Consider the following 15,074-nt stretch of genomic DNA (forward strand, 5'->3'; position numbering starts at 1 on the left):
CTACCAACACTTAACCTATCCCATTGGATGGATTCCTAAATTCTCTTGCAGATAATCTCTTCTACTCCACCACAACAATTGTCCTTAGAAATACTCCAGAGCACTCCTCCTAAAAGATAACACCAGTCAAACCACTCCCACATTTAGAAACGCTTCTTGTGACCTGCAGAAGATAGTCTAGAAGTCTTGGCAAGGCATTAGAAGCTTCCTCCATCTGGTCTCCACTAATGCCCCATCCCTAATGCTTGCCAATGCCTGCATCCCCACACACAGGTAAATTTTGGGCCACAGACTTTCCAGGTTATTTGCTATTTCCAAAACATTTCTATAATTTTTATTCCTTTAGGTCTTTGCTCCTGTTCTTTTTCTCAGCTTGAACCAATCCTTTTTAATGTAGTCATATTAAGTTTTTGATGCCCAGGTCAAAGCTCATCTTTTTTTCCAGGAAACCTCTCTTAATTTCACTTCTCTTAGTTGGAATTATATCTCTTATTCCATGGGCCTCCAAAGCACTTGCTGGCTTTATCTTAGGATATCTGTGCTTTCTGTCCATGCTTTTGTTGCAGTTTGGCTGTACATTTTTACTCCTTTGTGAAATGAGGAACTTCATACAAGCATTGGAAATCTCTGTGACCCTTCCTCCCATCACTCCCCCAGAACCTAGAATAGTATCTTGCACTGGGGAGGCACTCAACAAATGTTGGATTCAACCTCAAAATTATCAAGGAGTTCATCCCTTAAGGGAATTTTTGTTGCCAAAGGTGGAACCCTCTATCATACCCAAATATCCCCCCAAAAGAAGAAGTGCTGGAATAAATTTCATTTTCTCTACAACTGGAACAAATTCATGTCTACCATCCACTCTTGAAGAAACTTGAAAGTCCGTGGGTTACTTCTTAATACTTCCTATGTCTCAATGTACTCCTTAGGACCTTTAAAGAGTACTGTATGGAAAAAAGGGGCAGAAAAGTCTACTGGAGAAACATGACAAACACCATCTTAGCCACGTGATGAGACTAATACCAACAGTTGTTAAGTTGTGTTGATACCCTTCATATAATACAATGAGAATGAGCTGCTTCTTTGGACTTTCTCCACAGAGTGCTGTGTAATCATGGGAGAAACATCAGAAAAACTCAAATTGAAGGATATTCTACAAAATACCTGATCTGTATTCCTCAAAATGCTTGAGATTATTAAAAAGCAATAAAAGTTGGAGAAATTATCTCAGTTTCTCAAAGAGGAGAAGGAGGAGCCTAAGGAGTCATGACATCTAAATGTAATGTATCCTGAATGGGATCCTGGGACAGAAAAGGAACATTAGGTAAGAACTATGGAAATTTGAATGAAGTGTGGATTTTATTATTAATAATGCATCCATATTGGTTCTTTAGTTGCGACAAATATACATAGTGATGTTAGATGTTAACAATAGGGGAAACTGGTGTGGGGCATATGTACACTCTTTGTACTACTTTGCAATTTTGCTGAATGCCTAATGAGTGAATGAGAAAGGGTATTTGGATTTGACCTCCCTATGAAGAATTTAAAAAAAAAACTCAACAGTTTAAAACATGTGGCTATGACATAGTGATCAATAGCCCTAACCAAGTAATTTGAACCTCTTTGTTTACTCTTTGTTTTAATAATAATTTTTAAAAGTGTAATGTGTGGTATAGAACAAATAGCTAATCTATACAAAATGCTTAGCACATAGCAGGTGCTCAATGAATGTTCTCTTCCCTTTGCTGTATTAGGGTGACTGGCAAGTCACTTAACCTCTCTAAAGGACAATGAGATATTTGCTATTGAATAGAATTGAAAGAACATTTATTTAAAACAAAAACTATAGCTAATACTGCCTTGTAATTGAGTGGGATAGCGTAATTTCGATCAGCAGGGGAATAAATCTCTATACTCTCTCCTTCCAGTTACAGAGATTGATGGAAGAACAGGAAAGATCAAAATTGCAAAGCTTCTCACATTTCTTCTGTGCTGCTAAAGAGTGAGTCCAAGGGTAGATGAACCTTTGTTTTAGCAGGCACATTAATGAGATGGTATTTTTAAAAATAGACCTAGAATCCAATAGAGGTGGAGAATTCACAACAGCTGAACCATTCTGCATAATTAAGTTAGGGAATTAAGGTGAAAGGAGCATAAAAATGTGTGTGTGTGTGTGTGTGTGTGTGCGCGCGCGCGCGCGCGCGTGCATGTTCCAGTGAGTGGTGTTGAGCTACAGAGCCGGAGGCTGCAATCTTTCCAGAAATGTGACCAGCAAGAGATTTTCTATGGAGGCATAGTCCAAGGACTTTTATCTACTGTCTTATTCAAGACACATTTTTTTTTCTTTTCTTATTGGTTTAACGGCTATTTTAGTTTCAGGGGTACACGTGCAGGTTGGTTCTACAGATAAATTGCATGTTGTGGGGGTTTGGTGTACTGATTCATCATTCAGGTAATAAGCACAGTGCCTGATAGGTAGTTTTTCAATCCTCACCCTCCACTCACACTCTACCCTCAAGTGGGCCCCAAGGTCTATTGTTCCCTTCTTTGTGTCCACGTGTACTCAATGTTCAGCTCCCACTTATATGTGAGAACATGTGGTATTTGGTTTTCTGTTCCTGCATTTGTTCACTTAAGATAATGGCCTCCAGCTGCATCCATGTTGCTGCAAAAGGCATGATTTAGTTATTTCTTATAGTGGTGTAGTATTCTATGGTGTACATGCACCACATTTTCTTTATACAGTCTACTGTGGAAGGGCATTTAGGTTGATTCCTTGTATTTGCTATTGCAAATAGTGCTGCAATAAACATACATCTCTTCATGATAGAATGATTTATATTCCTTTCAGTATATACCTAAAAATGAGATTACTGGGTCAAATGGTATTTCTGTTTTTCTTTGAGGAATCACCGAACTGCTTTCCACAATGGCTAAACTGGTTTAAATTCCCATCAGCAGTGCATAAGTGTTCCCTTTTCTCCAGAACCTTGCCAGCATCTGTGATTTTTTGACTTTTTAGTAATAGCCATTCTGACTGGTGTGAAATGTTATCTCATTGTGGTTTTCATTTACATTTTTCTAACAGTTAGTGATACTGAGCATTTTAGCATATACTTGTTGTTGGTCATTTAGCATATACTTGTTGTTGGTCACTAGTATATCTTCTTTTGAAAACTGTCTGTCCATGTCCTTTGCCCACTCTTTAATGAGGTTATTTTTTGCTTGTTAATTTAAGTTTCTTATAGTTTTTTGGATATTAGACCTTTGTCAGATGCATATTTTGTAAAGATTTTACTCTATTCTGTAGGTTGTCTTTTTAATCTGTTATTTATTTATTTATTTATTCATTTATTTTGCTGTGTAGAAGCCCTTTAGTTTAATTAGGTCCCATTATGTCAATTTCTGTTTTTGTTGCAATTGCTTTTGGCATTTTCATCATGAAACCTTTACCAGGGCCTATGTCTGGAATGTTATTTTTTAGGTTTTCTTCAAAAGATTTTATAATTTGGGGTTTCCCATTTAAATCTTTAATCCATCTTGAGTTGACTTTTGTATATGGTGTAAGGAAGGGATCCAGTTTCAATCTTCCACATGTGGCTAGTCGGTTATTCCCACACCATTTAGTGAATATGGAGTCCTTTCCCCATTGCTTCTTTTTGTCAACTTTGTCAAAGATCAGAAGGTTTCAGGTATGCAGCTTTATTTCTGGGTTCTCTCTTCTGTTCCGTGGATCTATGTGTCTGTTTTTATACCAATACTATGCTATTATAGTTACTGTAGCCTTGCAGTATAGTTTGAAGTCAAATAACGTGATGCCTCCAGCTTTGTTATTTTTGCTTAGGATTCCTTTGGCCATTTGGGCTCTTTTAGGTTCCATATGAATTTTAGAATAATTTTTTTCAAATTCTGTGAAGAATTTCATTGGTAGTTGGATAGAAATAGCATTGAATCTATACATTGCTTTGGGTAGTGTGGCCATTTAAAAAAATATTGATTCTCCCTATCCATGAGCATGTAATGTTTTTCCATTTATTTCTGTCATCTCTGATTTCTTTCTGCAGTGTTTTATAGTTCTCCTTGTAGAGATTTTTCACCTCCCTAGTTAGCTATATTTCTAGGCTTTTTTTTTTGTGGCCATTGTGAATGAAATTGCATCTTAATTTGGCACTTAGCTTGGACATTGTTAGTGTATAGAAATACTACTGATTTTTATACATTGATTTTATATTCTGAAACTTTACTGAGGTTGTTTATCAGCTCTAGGAAGTTTTGGGCAGACACTATGGGGTTTTCTAAGTATAAAATCTTAACATCTGTAAACAGAGATAGTTTGATTTCTCTTCCTATTTGGATACATTTTACTTATTTCTGTTGACTGATTGCTCTGGTTAGGACTTCCAGTACTATGTTGAACAGGAGTAGTGAGAGTGGGCATCCTTGTTTTGCTCCAGTTCTTAAGAGGAATGATTCTCACTTTTGCTCATTCAGTGTGATGTTGACTGTGGGTTTGTTGTAGATGGCTTTTATAATTTTGAGGTATTTTCATTCAATGCCTAATTTGTTGAGAGCTTTTAACATGAAGGGATATTTAATTTTGTCAAAAGTCTTTTCTGCATCTATTGAGATGATCATGAAGCTTTGTTTTTTAGTTCTGTTTATGTGATGAATCACATTTATTGATTTGATACATTGCCATGAACCAACATAGCATCCCAGGGATAAAGCCTACTTGATTATGGTGGGTTAGCTGTTTTTTCTTTTAATGTACTGCTGGATTTAGTTTGCTAGTATTTTGTTGAGGATATTTGTGTCTCTGTGCATCAAGATAATTTATTTGCGTGGAGTTTTCATTTTTTATTGTGTCTCTGCCATGTTTTGGTTATCAGAATGATTCTGGCTTAATAAAATGAGTTAGGGAGGAGTTCTTCCTTCTCAATTTTGGAGAGTTTCAATAGGAATGGTATTAGCTCTTCTTTATACATCTGGTAGAATTTGGCTGTGAATCTACCTGGTCCTGGGATTTTTATCTTTGGTATGCTTTTTATTACTGACTCAATTTCAGAACTTGTTATTGATATGCTCAGGGCTACATTTTCTTCCTGCTTCAATCTTGGGAGCTTGTATGTTTCCAGGAATTTGTCCATTTCTTGTAGGTTTTCTGGTTTGTTTGCATACAGGGGTTCCTAATAGCCACTGAGGGTTTTTTAAAATTTCTGTGGGGTCAGTGGTAATGTCCCCTTTGTCATTTCTGATTGTGTATTTGAATCTTCCCTCTTCTTTATTAGTCTATCTAGCAGACTCTCAAACTTATTATTTATTCTTTCAAATAAAAATCTTCCAATTTTGTTGATCTTTTGTATGGTTTTTTGCTGCTCAATTTTATTCAGTCCAGCTCTGATTTTGATTATTTCTTGTCTTTTGCTAGCTGTGGGGTTGGTTTGCTCTTGTTTTTTTAGGTCCTCTAGGTGTGATGTTAGGTTGTTAATTTGAGATATTTAAAACTTTTTGATGTGGGTGTTTAATGCTAGAAACTTTCCTACTAACACTGCTTCAGCTGTGTCCCAGATATTCTGGTACGTTGTATGTTTGTTTACATTAATTTCAAAGGGTTTCTTGATATTTGCCTTAATTTCATTGTTTACCAGGAAGTCATTCAGGAGCAGGTTGCTTAATTTCCATGTAATTGTAAGATTTTGAGTGATCTTCTTAGTACTGAGGTCTATTTGTATTGCACTGTGGTCTGATAATGTGGTTGGTATAATTTCTTTTGTTACAAAAAAATAAATTTTGCTGAGAAGTATTTTGTGGCCAAGAGTGTGTTCAATTTTAGAGTATGTGCCATGTGCAAATGAGAAGAATGTACATTCTGTTGTTTTTGGGTGGAGAGTTCTATAGATGTCTGCTAGGTCCACTTGGTCAAGTGTTGACTTCAGGTCTTGAGTATCTTTCTTAGTTTTGGTTATGGAATCTTTTCTGGCTGGAAACTTTTGTGGACAGTAGCATCTTTGCCTGAGTTTTGCTCAGGCCCACTAGGTTCATTTTGCCCAATTGTCCTAAAAGGCTGTGCTCAGCTCATGTCACTGGCCTAGATGCCACGTCTCCAAGGAAGACTGCAAGTCAGGTATGGAGCAAATGGTGTGTGAGTGAGCATGGGGTCCAGCCACTGTGCAGTCAGACATCCTGGCTGCTGCCGCAGGGTAGGCAACTCCAGGTGCTGGCATGAGTGCCAGCTCTCTACAAGGCTGTGGCTGGACCAAGAGCACTGCAAGCAGCTTCCCTGGCTAGCACTGGGGAATGCAGTGTCACCTGGAAGCTTGGAGATGCCAGAAACTGCAGTGCCCCAAAGAGGGAGTTAGAGCCCTGGCTTGGGGAGCTCCCAGGTCTGGGCTTCCTGAAGAGCTGCAGCTTTTCTTTTCTTCTCTTCACCTGCAATATAGCGAGCAAGGGGCATGTTTCAGTCTTGTTTGTGTTACAGCTTTTTTAGTCTCAGCATTCAGCATGTCTGAAATTCTTGTCCTGTGACCCAGGAAGAATGAGGAATGCAGACAATTGGAGGGTGAGCAAGATAAACAAGAGCCTTATTGAGCAATAGAACAGCCAGGTGTCCTGACAAGTGTTCTAGCAGAGAGGAGACTCTGGAGTGAGACACTCTTCCCTACAGGCAGGTCATTTCATCGTCTCTGCAACTCTCAACAGAGTGGGTGGCTCCTCTCTGTAGGCAGGTCATCTTGTCATCTCTCCCATCATCTCTCTATCTTCTCCTCCAGTCTGACTGAGCCTGGGGTTTCTATGGGTCTCAGAGGGGAAGAAGTGCATGCTGGTTGGTCTCTGGGTGGCCATGAGTGGGGCCACGGTAAAACACTGCAAGTTCCCTCTCTGGTGTGTGGGTCTAGCAGCCTGGTCCCCAGGCTTCATGGCCTCCCCAGCTTGAAGGTGGAGCTTCAATGGGGACCTACCCCCTTCTATTTAGAAGCCTGTCTGCCTCCTGCTGCTGTTCATGGCGCCCAGGATATTCATGCCACAGGACACCTGCAGGTCAGCCTGGGCTGTCCTCATCACCCTCTTTACCTCCCTCACATGCTTGTTGGTGCCCAAAATCTGGAGGTTCCCTGATGCTCTTCTCATAATAGGGAGTTCTCACAAGATCTAATGGTTTTGCAAATGTTTGGTTGTTCCTCTTGCATTCATTTTTCCTTCCTACCACCTTGTGGCAAAGGTGCCTTTCTTCCCTTTTGCCATCTGTCATGATTGTAAGTTTCCTGAGGCCTCCCCAGTCATGCTGAACTGTGAGTCAATTAAACCTCTTTCCTTTATAAATTACCCAATTTCATGCAGTTCCTTATAGCAGTGTGAGAATGAACTAATATAATTATTATTAACTATAGTCACCATGCTGTACAGCAGGTCTCCAGACTTTTTCATTTTATAACTGCAAGTCTGTACCCCCTGCCCAACATCTCCCATTTCACAAAGGATCACAGTTATTCTCAGTTATTTTTTTTAATCTACCACTCTTTTCCCCAAGACTGTGGGAACAAAAAACATAAATCCTAGAGAGTTTCATCTTGGGTCCCCTGAGCATGGAACGCAGTGCCTTGTTCTTAGGAAGTGCTTACTAAAGATTTGGTGAATTACTAACTCAAGATCTCCCTTCCTTGATAGGGTTAATCACCTGGTTCTCACAAAATATCAGATGTGGATGCCTTGACTATTTATCTACCTTTAGCACAGAGCCTCTCAAACCTGTCTTCACATTGGAATCATCTGAGGATTTTAACAATTTTTGACATCTGGTTTTTACCTACTTTATCCTCATTTAAGTGGTTTCGCTGCAGCTTGTGTATGGGGACTCTGGAAACCTCCTGAGCTGGTGCTGATGTGCAGCTGGGTTGCGAAGCCTGGTCTAGAATTCAGTGTCTTGCTTGCTTGGGCTCATTTTCTTATTTTCATTCTCACTACTGACTGTTGCTGGTTCTTCTTTTTTTCAAGGCTGGTCTTGCAGAGCTGTCTACAAATAAAATAAAATCACAGATGTAAAAGCACTTTAAGGAAGTTAAAAGTATGTTGGAACTATTTGATTAATATAGGAATATCTCCTGAATTGGAATTGGCTTTCTAAGCCCTAAGTGAGGTCACTTAACTTCCCTCCTCAATAGAAACTAGTAAGGAACTAATAAAGGACAATGGTGGCGCTTTATGATTTCTTGGGAGTAATGTGCTTTTGTTCCTCCTTCCAATAGCCACCTAGGCAGGCAGGAGTGGGATGTGAAAGAAGAAGAATGGAGACATTCAACTATGACTCTGTGCTGGCTTTTTCTCCACTGACTTACTTGGAATTAAAAAAATAGTCACCCTCCCTCGCCAATCTCCCTCTCCATATGTGTAGCAAAAGGTCAAGCAGCTCTGAGATCATGGGCAAAGAGCAGACAGCAGGGCCCTCCTCACAAGCCCATCTCAAAGCTGCTCCCTCTTGAGGTGGTGCCCCAGAAGCTCATCCTTACTCAGTGTGGGTTAAGTCATGATGCAGAAAACCTCCGAAGCTTAGAGGACTGGTTGTCCACTGCTTCCTGGAGACACTCTACTGTTTTCTCTGTACTCTTAGCACTTGCCATGACAGATGGTCCTTCCCTAGAAGTTCCACAGGCCATCCTCTTTGGGTCACTTTCTAACCTCTCAACCTATGGTTAACATTTTAAATTAATATCCTTTTGGTCTTTCTTCTTTGGTGGTTGTGACTTCACAAACACACACACGTAGACTGATGTGGTTTGGCTGTGTCCCCACCCCAATCTCATCTTGAACTGTAGCTCCCATAATCCCCACATGTCATGGGAAGGACCCAGTGGAAGGTAGTTGAATCATGAGGGTGGGTTTTTCCTGTGCTGTTCTCATGGTAGTGAATAAGTCTCACAAGATCTGATGATTTCATAAAGAGCAGTTCTCCTGCACACATGCTCTTGCTTGCTGCCACGTAAGACATGCCTTTGCTTCTCCTTTGCCTTCCTCCATGACTCTAAGGCTTCCCTAGCCACTTGGAACTGTGAGTCCATCAAACCTCTTTTTATTTATAAATTATTTAGTCTCGGGTATGTCTTTATTAGCAGTGTGAGAACAGACTAATACATAGACACATACACACTAATACATACATGAGCAGAAGTGTACATATGCATTTTTTAAAGACAAACTGTCACCCAGGCTGGAGTGAAGTGACAGTCATGGCTCACTGCAGCCTTGACTTCCCAGACTCAGGTAATCCTCTCACTTCTGCCTCCTGAGTAGCCAGGACTGCAGGCATGTGCCACTATGCCCAGCTAATTTTTGTATTTATTTATTATTGTAGAGACAGGGTTTCGCCATATTGCCTAGGCTGGTCTCAAACTCTTGGGTTCAAGTGTTCTGCCTGCCTTGGCCTCCCAAAGTGTTGGGATTACAGGCTATATTCTTATAAATAACAAAGATCTCTTTATAAACCAAATGCACAACCATCTGTACCCCAAATGGTGTTTTCACAGCATTCATGAAATCATGGTGGAGTTACTACTAACAAGTGTGAGATCCCTGGAATGCTCAGGATTTTCCCCAAAGGAACAAAGAATCAGGAAAATGGTGCCAGTGTTCCATCTCTGCATGACTGGTTGACTGAGAAAATCATGTTGCTTTTCTGAAATGGCAGATAAGTAGTGCCTCAATCTACTTATCTGCCACATGGGCTTAATAAAACTCGTATTATCTAACACAGAGTTGTAGTGGGGATCAACTGGATAATGCAGGAAAAAGTGCTTAGGGTACCAAGGATATACAATGAGGAAAGAATAGTCTTGTTAATAAAAGGTGTTGAAAGAACTGCCTATCCACATGCAAAAGAATGAGATTAGACCCTTACCTTGCACCATACACAAAAATGAACTAAAATAGACTAAAAACTTAAATGTAAGATCTAAAACTATAAAGCTACTAGGAGAAAACATCAAGGAAAGCTTCATGACATTGGTCTTGGCAGTAATTTCTTGGATATGCCACCAAAAACAAAGGTAACAAAAACAAAAACAGACAAATGGACTACAACAAACTAAAAAATTTTTACACAGCAAAGGAAACAGTCAACAGCATAAAAAGGCAGCCTATGGAATGGCAGAAAATGTTTGCAAAACATATCTGATAAGGGCTTAATATCTAAAACATATGAGGAACTCCTATAACTCAAAGGCAAACAAACAAAAAGAACAACAACAAAAAAAAACAGGTATCTGGGTAAGAAGCGGGCAAAGAATCTAAATAGACAATTCTCCAAAGAAGGCATACAAATGGCTAACAGCTACAAGAAAAGTGCTGCATCAGCATCACTAATCATCAGGGAAATGCAAATCAAAAATTAGGGAGATACTGCCTCACATTTGCTAGAATAGCTATTATAAAACATTTTTAAAAAGAAAGCAAATGTTGGTAGACTGCAGAGTAATGGAAACGTTTGTACCCTATTGGTGGGAATGAAAAATGGTGCAACTGCTGTGGAAAACAGGAGGGAGGTTTCACAAACATTAAGAATGGAACAACCATATGATCCAGCAATCCCTGTTATGGGTATATATCCACAGAAACCACAATCAGAATCTCAAAGAGAGCTACACTCCCATGTTCATTGCAGGATTATTCCCAACATATAAGATATGGGAACAATCCAAATGTCCATTGGGTATATACATGCAATAGAATATTATTCGGCCTTAAAAAGGATATCCTGCCATTTGCAGTAACATGGATGGACCTGGAAGACATTATGCCAAGTGAAATAAGTCAGTCGAAGGAGGACAAATATCTGATTCCACTTATATAAGGTATCTAAAATAGTCAAACTTACAGAAGCAGTAAAGAGAATGGTGGTTGCTAGGAAATAGGAGAGGGAAATGAGGAGTTATTCAATGAGTATATATTATTCATATCAGTTACACATGATGAATAAGCTCAAGAGGTCTTCTATGCAAGTAGTGCCTATAGTTATTACAGTATTGTGCACTTAAAAATTTAGGAGGGTAGATCTCGTGTTAAATGTTCTTACCACAAAAATACCTCTCTATTCCCCAATAACACAGAGGGGCAGAAGGATACTATTGCAGGTGATGTGTATATTTATTACCATTTTGCTGAAACCTGGTCGACTCCAGTGGGGATGGTACCAGGTTGAAGAGGCCAAAGAAGAGACCCAGAGACTGCAAACAAGACATGGGTTTTTTTCTGGGGGCTTATATACAGGGGAAAGCGTTCAGTGGTGACAGGCTGGACAAGATAACTGCATAGTCCAGTAGTGGTGGGGTAGGCAGCAAAAGGCATGCAGTTTACAGAGCATTTTAATTTAACACCCTTCCGCTAACAACCTCCACCTGGCAACCTTGACTTAACCCAAAATAAAGGGCCTTGATCCTCCATATGGCCTGCATTCCATGGGATAGGTCGGGGACTCAGTTGTTGCTCATAGATAAGGAATGACTCTCCGGGTTGACCACTCCTGGATTCCTTAGCTCACAACTCGAAACTATATTCAGGTGCATCTGTGATACCCTCATTCTCAAGGCATACTTAAGTTACTGCTGTCAGGTGCGTTTGTCATAAATTACTTTGATTATGGTGATGGTATTACAGGTGTTTGCATATGTCCAAACTCAAAAAATTGTATATATTACATATGTGAAGTTTTTTAGATTTATCTATTATACCTCAATAAAGCTGTTCTTAATAAGTGCCTCATTCAAAGCACCCTGGACACAGACAGTGATGCATCCATTTGTCCTCAGACCCCTCTTACCATTTCTAGGTGCCCATATGTTGGCATGTGTGTGTTTCAAGAATCAGAGTCCCTGGAAGTGTGTGTCCCTTTAGGGCTTAGCCAATGATTAAGGATGAGAGTATATGAAAGCCCAGCCCCTTTGCCCAGAGTAGGGACATCCTCTGAGATGTAATTGACATTCTAGTGTCCCTGCGAAGACCGAACCTGAGACTTTGCCTAAAATCCTGTGCTGGTTTGGCTTCCTCTCCTTTCAGGTCCTGCTTCTCCAGTACCTCACAGGCTCCTCTGAGGAGCACCTTATAATTTATTTACTTGTACACAAATCTCTTCTCAGAGTCTGCTCCAGGGAAGCTGACTTAAGTCATAAATATAACATGATATGATGGTGTAATTCCTCCTGGCAACTTGGTAATGACAAAATATGTACTTACCAAGCACCTTCTTAGACACTGTTCAGTGCTTTCTACTTGAAAAGTAGAAATGAGATTAAATCATCTCATTTAATCCTCAATCCAACCCTTGTAAATAAAGAAATGGGAGTTTAGGGAGATTAAGTAATTTTTCCAAGATTACAAGGTAGCTTAGTAGCAAAAAAATAAGCCTGATTGAGCCCAAAACTCCTGTTTTGGTTTATTCAATCAAACTGAAGGTTTTGGGGCCTGTATTTTTCCCTACCTTTTTGTTAAGTTTTTCTACGTTTTCTTTTTCTTTTTCTCCCCACCTCCTTTTCAATCATCTTAGCCCAAAGGCAAGTCTAGAGAGAGAAGCATGTTTTCCTGACAGATAGATAGGAAACAAAAACTCTGCTCACAGCTTGGCAACAACAAGGGTAGTGATTGATCTTAGGCTGCTGCTCCAAATGGCAACCACTTTAAAACCAATCCCGGCTCTATTCTGAGTGGAGAAAGCATCATTCACCACATTTCCCATCCTCCCAGAGCCACTGCTTGCAGCTTGAAGCTCAGGTGTGAGAAGTGAAGTGTGCTATCAAAACAAGGTCTCATTGCCAGGTGAGGGGCTAGGAGAGACGGCTCAGTCAGTATTTCTGCAGGGAGACAAATTGATTTGAAGATCATTTTTAGTGACTGCTGGTCATTTTATTATTTAATTCCACATACAGTATTAAGCATATGTTTAGATGGCAGATGTAGAAATACGGGTAAGGCCTGGTTTTAGCCCTGGAGGAACTTGAAATCTATGCATGAGACAGACACATTCAGCCAACCAGAGCCCAAGAATAAAAACTGGAATCCTAGATTGAGAACAACAAGTTTTTCCTTGGACACCTTGAGATCTGCCTTGGAGAGTCATGGAAGGCTTCAGATGTCAAGCAGCATTTCAGGTGAAGTAAAAGATGGTCGCATTTTCTTGAAACAGAGAGTAGTGGGGAGTATAGGGGTGTGGGTTGAAGGTATTGCAGGTGAAGGGAAGAGAATCAGGAATGGCACTGAGGACATGGGATGTAGAGCATACTCTAGAAATGATCCAGGGTATTTGGAGCTGCTGAAATGAACATGGGGAGAAAGGCACCGTCATAATTTACTCAGGTTTTATTATGTGCCTACTACATACCATGTCGGGTGCTAATCACTGTAAAAGATAAGAAACATAAGTACAATGAAGCTGGTTTGCTTTTGATTGCTCACAGGTGGAGGAGACAGACAAGCAAAAAGATAGCCACAGCAGAATTAAATATGTTGTGAGTGGGTACGAGAAAGTAGATTGGATAGAACCAGGGAGACTTCCTGGGAGAGGACACTTGCGTTAAGCCTTACAGTTGAAGGAGTGATGAGATTGAAAGGGTGGGCTATGGACTGATTGCTGAGGGCTTTATGTCAGACTTGGAAGTTTGGACTTAATCTGGTAGTAAAGATTGGAATCAATATATATTTAGGTGCAGTGAAGGCCCACTATTAGATCTGTGTTTCAGAAAGATCATATGAATGGCTAAACGTGTGGGTCCTCAGGTCTCCTGACCCTTCTACAGGTTGATTCGTATGGCTGTACCCTCTGTTAGACATCAGTCCCATTGTCCTAGCTAATTCATAGATTTACTTTTATCTCTGCAAATTGGCGGCTTTAAAGATTGTAATACAATCGGGGACTGGGGCAGCATTGTGAGTGGAGCAGAAAGAGGTTTTCACCTCACCTGCTCAGCTGCATCCTCTCGTTCAGTGCTCTGTAACAGGCAAGAAATGGATGGAAACTCAGAGTGCTGATTCGGTAACTATGGTAATGTGCAGGCTCTTGTCATTTATGAGCAGTCTGAATGGATTAGATGTACCTTTTAAAATGCTTGCTTGTGAAGAGGTGACTAAACATGTCTTGATTGTTTGCCTCTGACAAGCCTGTTTCCAAGCCTGCAGAGACAGGATTTTAGAAGGCTGAGTTTCAAAGGCATACCCGGCCTTCACAAATAGAGAAAAGAGACTTGAGGGACACTCAAGCCTGGCCTGAGCATTTCCAACTAATGCTGGGCAGCTGCCCCTAAGCCCTGCCCAAGTAATTCACAAAGCAAGGGCTTTGCTTTGAAACCAAGACTCTGCCCCAAATATACATCTATTTATAACAGCAACAAAAACTGCTATCCCTTTGTTTCACATCCTTCTACCAGTCCTACCTTTGGAATCTCCTTTGAACTCCCAGAATAATTCATCTCTCCCTCTTTTCTTTAGTATCATGAGGATAGTTGACTTCTGTCAAAACTTCTTAGAAAATAAATTTAGACAGACTTCGATGTCAATTTAATCTTGGCAGCTTGCCTCTTGCTGTGTGACCTTCAAAAAATCGCTTAGCCTCTCTGAGCCTGTTTTCTGATTTGTAGGACAGAAATGATTTCAAAAGGATATTATTTGAAATCCTATTTCAAAAGGATATTACAAGAGTCGTTCAAAGTCCTCAGTCTTATCTATGGCATAGAGCGAATGCTCAATAAACTGTGTTTCTTTAGCTTTCCATCCTCATCCCATTCTCCCAAATCTGTTAGCTTTGTGAAGACAGACTCTGAGTCTGTCACATGTTTGCTTCCAGATCAAGGTTGAGTGAGTGCATAAGGAAAATGAGCTAGAGAAATGAATCTGGATCAAAAAATTCTGTTCAATCAGTCTATGCGGTACTTAGTTTATATATTAGTTAATCGGTCAGTTAGACTGCTGAGTTGATCAAGGCCAAGATCTCAAGTTAGTCAGAGAACAGCACTGTTGCTGGTCCTGAAATCACTCAGACCTGACAAGGGGAATTCAATTAGCAGATGAATGCAACCCTGCAAGCAGGTCTCCACTTC

The sequence above is a fragment of the Aotus nancymaae genome, unplaced genomic scaffold (assembly GCF_030222135.1).
Source record: "Aotus nancymaae isolate 86718 unplaced genomic scaffold, 86718_ANA_hifiasm-v0.15.2.pri h1tg000072l, whole genome shotgun sequence".
NCBI lineage: Eukaryota > Metazoa > Chordata > Mammalia > Primates > Aotidae > Aotus > Aotus nancymaae.